General features: G+C 49.1%; 1 long non-coding RNA gene across 1 annotated transcript; it reads right to left on the minus strand.

The window, feature by feature from the left end:
• Nucleotides 1–2,102: 2,102 nt before the first annotated feature.
• LOC120228576 lies at nucleotides 2,103–5,177 on the minus strand. Its single transcript, XR_005527533.1, has 4 exons — nucleotides 5,128–5,177; nucleotides 4,423–4,621; nucleotides 3,539–3,629; nucleotides 2,103–2,325 (listed from the first exon to the last, which is right to left on the minus strand). It is a non-coding gene; the product is annotated as an uncharacterized LOC120228576 (long non-coding RNA).
• Between the last annotated feature and the right edge of the window lie 414 nt (nucleotides 5,178–5,591).

The following is a 5,591-nucleotide window of genomic DNA, read 5'->3' on the forward strand; positions in this document are numbered from 1 at the left end:
GGCATTAAGGAGGGCACTTTCTGGGTTGAGCCCTGGGTGCCATATGTAAGAGATAAATCACTGGGTTCTGCTCCTGAAGCCCAGACTACCCTGTCTGTTAACTAACTTGAACTGAAATTTAAAAGAAAATGAGAAAAATTCACAAAAACATGGGGACTAAACAGTACACTCTTGAACAATCATTGGGTCAAATAGGAAATCAGAAGGAAAATTTAAGAACATCCCGAGACAAATCAAAAACACAACATACCCAAAGCTTACGGGATGCAGCAAAAGCTGTGCTGAGGGAAACTGGTCCCCGTCCATTCTTGCACCTCTAACTGGCCCAAGCATCGCGTCCAGCTCACAGGCTGGCTGTGCCTGGAGGTGCCCCAGAAGGGTGTGCCCTGTGTCCCCATCTCCCAGGGACAGGGAAGGATTCTGCAGATCCTTCCAGACCACCCAAGTCTGCTGGCCCCAGCACTCTGGCAGCTCCCTGCACCAAGCTCTCTCCTGGAATGGGGCAGCCCTGATTCTCCCCTCACGCTGTCTGCTGTCAGCCCCTGCTGTGTGGCCAGAGGGAGCCAGCGCCCTCAGGCGGGGGCCCTGCCCATCGGCCACGCCTGGCTGCGGGCTACCTGGGCGCCTTGCTCTAACAGCACTTTTGGGGTTGGGACACGGGGCAGCCTTCCTCCAGGACGTTTAATGAAAGAGAGCTTCTTGGGTCTCATGGATGTTGATGGGGTTACTGAGAGCGACCATCTCGTGCAGGGCTATAAAAATACACCCACAAAGAAAAATGGCAGCAAAGTGAAATTGACTGGAATGTGCAACCAGGTCTATGACAGAGCATCTGGAAGGTATAGAATACTGAGTGGCACTGGAGGCGGTTTGAAGAGTTCTGCACATCGTTTGGTTCTGGTAATAATGAAGTTCTGAAAGGAAAGGAAAGACCTCCAAAGCCCTCAGTGATGTTCTTGGCATTACCCAGTGTACCCCCTGCAAGAATTTCCCAAAGCTTTGAAAGTGGGGTGCAGATGAAGCGTGCGGGAGGCAAGGTGATTTCCCCAAAACACCCGTAGCTGTGAGGAGCCGTGTTCAGATGCCGCTGGGCCACGGCCCGCTGTAGCGAAGGCGGCATTCAGCGGGTGCAATGGATGGCCCTGTTTCCAAATTTGAACTTACCTTGCCATTTTAAGTTTCTTTACCACAGGGTAAGTGTCATAGGAATATTTTTCTGAAGAGCTTCAAAGTGAAGCTATAGATGCTTTCTTTCTTTGTCTTGAAAATCCAAAAAAAGATCATCATCTGAGAGAAATTAGGAACATTTCAAAGCCGCCTGGGACACAGTGGATAAATTATGCCAAAAACCAATTCCTAAGGACTTCAAAGTTGAAAAGTGTTCCTTTCAAAAGAAAGGAAACTCTGAAATAAAGTAAATGGTAGTGATTCAGATTAGGCATTTCTTCGGCTTTGTTAGAGGAGAAGTATTAAATTAGTGTCTGTTTTAAGGGATAGGTTCCTAGATTATCTGATTTAAATTTACACTTTCCTAGAAGCAATCATGACAAAGGGAAACACATTTCTGAACTGCCCTGTTCAGATGGAACAAAATAACAAGTAGAAAAGGTCAAACACGTGCAAGGCTTGTGCAGACTGGGAGCACTTTGCAGCCCTCGTTTCGGAGCGTGTTTTATGAACCACCAGAAACACTCCTTCTGTTGGGATTGCATCAGGCTAATTGATCTTGGCGGCTTGTTGATTTGACATGGTCTTGACCGCCCTGCTCCTTGGTCCCAGCTACCATGTAGGGCAGTGCAGAAAGCTGATCTACTCTTAGTGGATAGAAATCCACGCTTTCTGCCCTATCAGGAGAGAGTCTCTGGCTCTGATGGCTGCTGAGTGGGACAAATCACAGCAGCAAAGTTTTCCCGAGTCCTCCCTTCTTCCAGCTGCGGGGAACAACCTGAACACATTAGCTCCTCAGTCTTCAAGCAACCCTTAGGGAAGGGATTCTTAGCCTCACTTCCTGGGTGAAGAAAACGAGGCTCAGAGGGGTTTAGTGACTTGCCCAAGGTCACACAGCAAGTACGACTCAAATCCAGAGCCCCTGACACCAAAGCCAGTATAATCATTATGTTATTTGTAACCAAAGGATGACATTCCTGTGACATCATGGATTTGAATCCACTGGGATAAAAACAGTGCGTTCCTACTTTAATCTCACATTTAGGAACTTCTCATTTCGGGAAGGATGATGTGCTTTATATACATTTTAGGATGATTACACATTCCAGTACAGTTCTGAAGCTCCCTGCTGAGTAGGGCTGACTGTCTTCTCTGTTGCTGGGATGACACAAAAGACAAAAATGAGAGGGAAATATTAGGAAATAATTCCTCATTAAAAAGTAAATTTCCCTGGATGCCTGGGTGGCTCAGCTGGTTAAAGTGTCGGACTCTGATTTCTGCTCAGGTCATGATCTCATGGCTCATGGGATAGAACCCCAAGTCGGGCTCTGTCCTGACAGTGCAGAGCCTGCTTGAGATTCTCTCTCTCCTCTCTCTCTCTGCCTGTCCCCTGCTCTCTCTCTATATATATACATATAAATAAATAAGTAGACAAAAATAAATACATTTCCCTTCCTAACCAAACTGTGAGCTATTTATATAATGGAATACTTACTATTCCACAGTGAAAAGTATGGACTCGTGTAGCAGCATAGATGAATCCCAAAGGCCTTACGCTGGGCAAAGTAAGCCAGACACACAAGAGGACATAGTGTATGACTTTTTTTTGTATGCAATTCTAGAAAAGGTAAACCTGGTATATTCTTCTGCTACAGCTGCCACAGACGAAATGCCTGAAGCAACAGAAACTTTCTTCCAGTCCTGGAGGCCAGAAGTCCGAGATCAAGTTTTGAGGAAGGCTGGTTTCTCCTGAGGTCTCTCTCCTTTCCTTGGAGATGGCCTTCTCCCTGTGTCTTCACATGGTCTTTCCTCGTGCATGTGCATACCTGTGTCCTAATCGCTTCTTTTTAAAAAAATATTTTAAAATGTTTATTTACTTATTGAGAGAGAATGAGAGAGAGCACAAGCAGGGTAGGAAGAGAGAGAGAGAGGGAGAGAGAGAAAATTCCAAGCAGGCTTCATGCTATCAGTGCAGAGCCAGACTCGGGGCTTGAACTCATGAACCATGAAATCATGACCTGAGCTGAAATCAAGAGTTGGACGCTTAACCGGCTGAGCCACCCTAATCTCTTCTTTTTTAAAAAAATTTTTTTTATTTCTGAGAGGAGAGACAGCATGAGCAGGGGAGGGTCAGAGAGAGAGGGAGACACAGAATCTGAAACAGGCTCCAGGCTCTGAGCTAGCTGTCAGTGCAGAGCCTGATGCGGGGCTCGAACCCCCAAACCGTGAAATCATGACCCGAGCCGAAGTCAGCTGCCCAACCGACTGAGCCACCCAGGTGCCCCCCCACCCCCAACCAATCTCTTCTTATAAGGACACTAGTGATACTGGATTAAGGCCCACCCATGTGACCTCATTTTAACTTAATTACCTTTTTAGAAGATCTGTCTCCAAATATAGTCACATTCTGTGGTCCTGGGGTCTTACTTAAGACTTCTACATTTCATTGTATGTCAACTCCACTTGAAAGAAAGTCAAGAACAAGTAAGTACTGGGCTCTAGTGAATGATTTGCATGCACAGTGTTCAGGGGTGAAATATAGTGATGTCTGCAAATTGCTTTTGAACTGATTGATGGGTGAATAGATGGATACACAGAGCGGCATGTTAACAACTGTAGTATCTAGGTGGCAGGTTTATATGGATATTCGTTGTACAATTCTTTCAGCTTTTCCATATGCCTGAAATTTTTCATCATAGGAGGCTGGGCGGAAATATTTTTAAAAATAACATTTCCGTTGCAAAATGTTATTCAGAACTTTCTCATAAAGTCTCTTCAGTGCTAGCTCAAGTCCACCCATAGACCACCAGGACCCCATGCTGAGTCATTGGTGGGTTCAGGGACCCCCAGTGTTTTAAGCTCCTATATGCCTGTGTCTGGAGGGAAGGGGAGGAAGACAATTCAGAGAGAGGCTTGAGGATGCTAGAGAGTTCCAGGGACTGGCTAAGGTGTCAGAGGAAACTGAGGCGCACAGTTGTTTAAGCTTTGCTATTTAGAGTCCAAGGCAGACCATGATCTGCTTTCTTAAGCCATGATGGAATCATTGAGCCATGGTGGATGTTCGGGGAGGGCATATGAATGATAAGGAGTTGGCAGCACACAGTAGGCTCACAAGTGCTGAATAAATATTTGAATGAAACTGGAAAGGGGCCCACTAAGCACGTGGCCTTCAGGAGACAGTGAAGTCGCCTGTCTGGTGGAAGGGAGTCTGTCTTTGCCTCTGCCCCAGCCCACCTCTGGTTTGGCCTGAGTTACCTCGAGAAATGAGCCCAGGAGAGGCAGCCTGGTCTCTGGGTTCCTGGACAGCCTGGGTGAGGGCGCTTTGCCACATTCTTAGGAGAGAGCACATCCAAAACAATTTCTTTTTCTAAAAACTCAGTGCTAACGGGATCCAGATGTCCATTTGTTATATAATGGGGTTTGTTTTAATAGCGTCAACTTCCAGATGTGCAGCCTGGAATCAAGAAGCCCATTGGCCCCCTGAGGACACCGCGGGCCAGGCCCAGAGCTGCCCGGGGAAGGGGAGCGGCAGACGTACGTGCAGAACCAGGCACGGGAGAAGAGCTGGGGGTGCCTTCCCGCCGCCTCCCCGGCCACTCACCTGCCCAGCGGCTGCCCCCGACTGGGGACTGGGGAGGGAGGCGCAGGCCTGAACAGGGGCCCCCAGGGGACAATCACAGAAAGGCAGCCTGAGGGGTGTGCGCCTTGGAATCCCAGGTGCACCCAAGCTGCTGGGTGATCCCGGTTGGGTCCCCTGGCTTTGCGGAGCCTCACGGTCCTCAGACGTACAGTGGGTCAGCACCACTGCACCCCCAGGGTGGCGGTGGAGGACAGTTGAGGTGAGGGGCACAGAGGAGACGCTGGGAAGCCTTGGGCCTTTCCCCTTGGTCAGAGTGGAAGGACCAGGCCCTTGTTACCCAGCATCCCATGCTCCCCCCTCCCCGCCACTGGCTTTCTCACCAAGCTGGGACGCCCCTAGACGGCAGGCACCGGTGACATTCTCCCTGGAATGCTGGAAAACTGCCAACGGTGGAGCACTCGCCACCTCCCCTGGGGCTTGTTTCATGGCCTCACAATTATCCTTCTGTTTGCCAAGGGGTGATGCCCAGGGGTGTGAGCTTGGCTCTCCGGAGCCTTGCTGAGCACATCACTCCCTCCTGAGCAGGATGGCCCCGAGTGCCAGAAGACGGCGACCCCTTCTCCCAAACCTTCTGCTCCTGGGTGGCTGCAGCTCTGACATGAGAGGGAGTCAGGTTTGGGTGCCCTGAGAAGGGGTGCCCCAGATCCCTGACAAGAAAGATCACAGGACCTTTACTCACAGGAGATGCACACGCCTTTATCCGCAACAGAAAACGTCACCGCCATGAAAGACAATCACCCCCAAATGAATCCATGCACACAATGCGAGTCCAATAAAATTCCAG

The sequence above is a fragment of the Hyaena hyaena genome, unplaced genomic scaffold (genome assembly GCF_003009895.1).
Source record: "Hyaena hyaena isolate Hyena2069 unplaced genomic scaffold, ASM300989v1 scaffold_25, whole genome shotgun sequence".
Taxonomy (NCBI): Eukaryota; Metazoa; Chordata; class Mammalia; order Carnivora; family Hyaenidae; genus Hyaena; species Hyaena hyaena.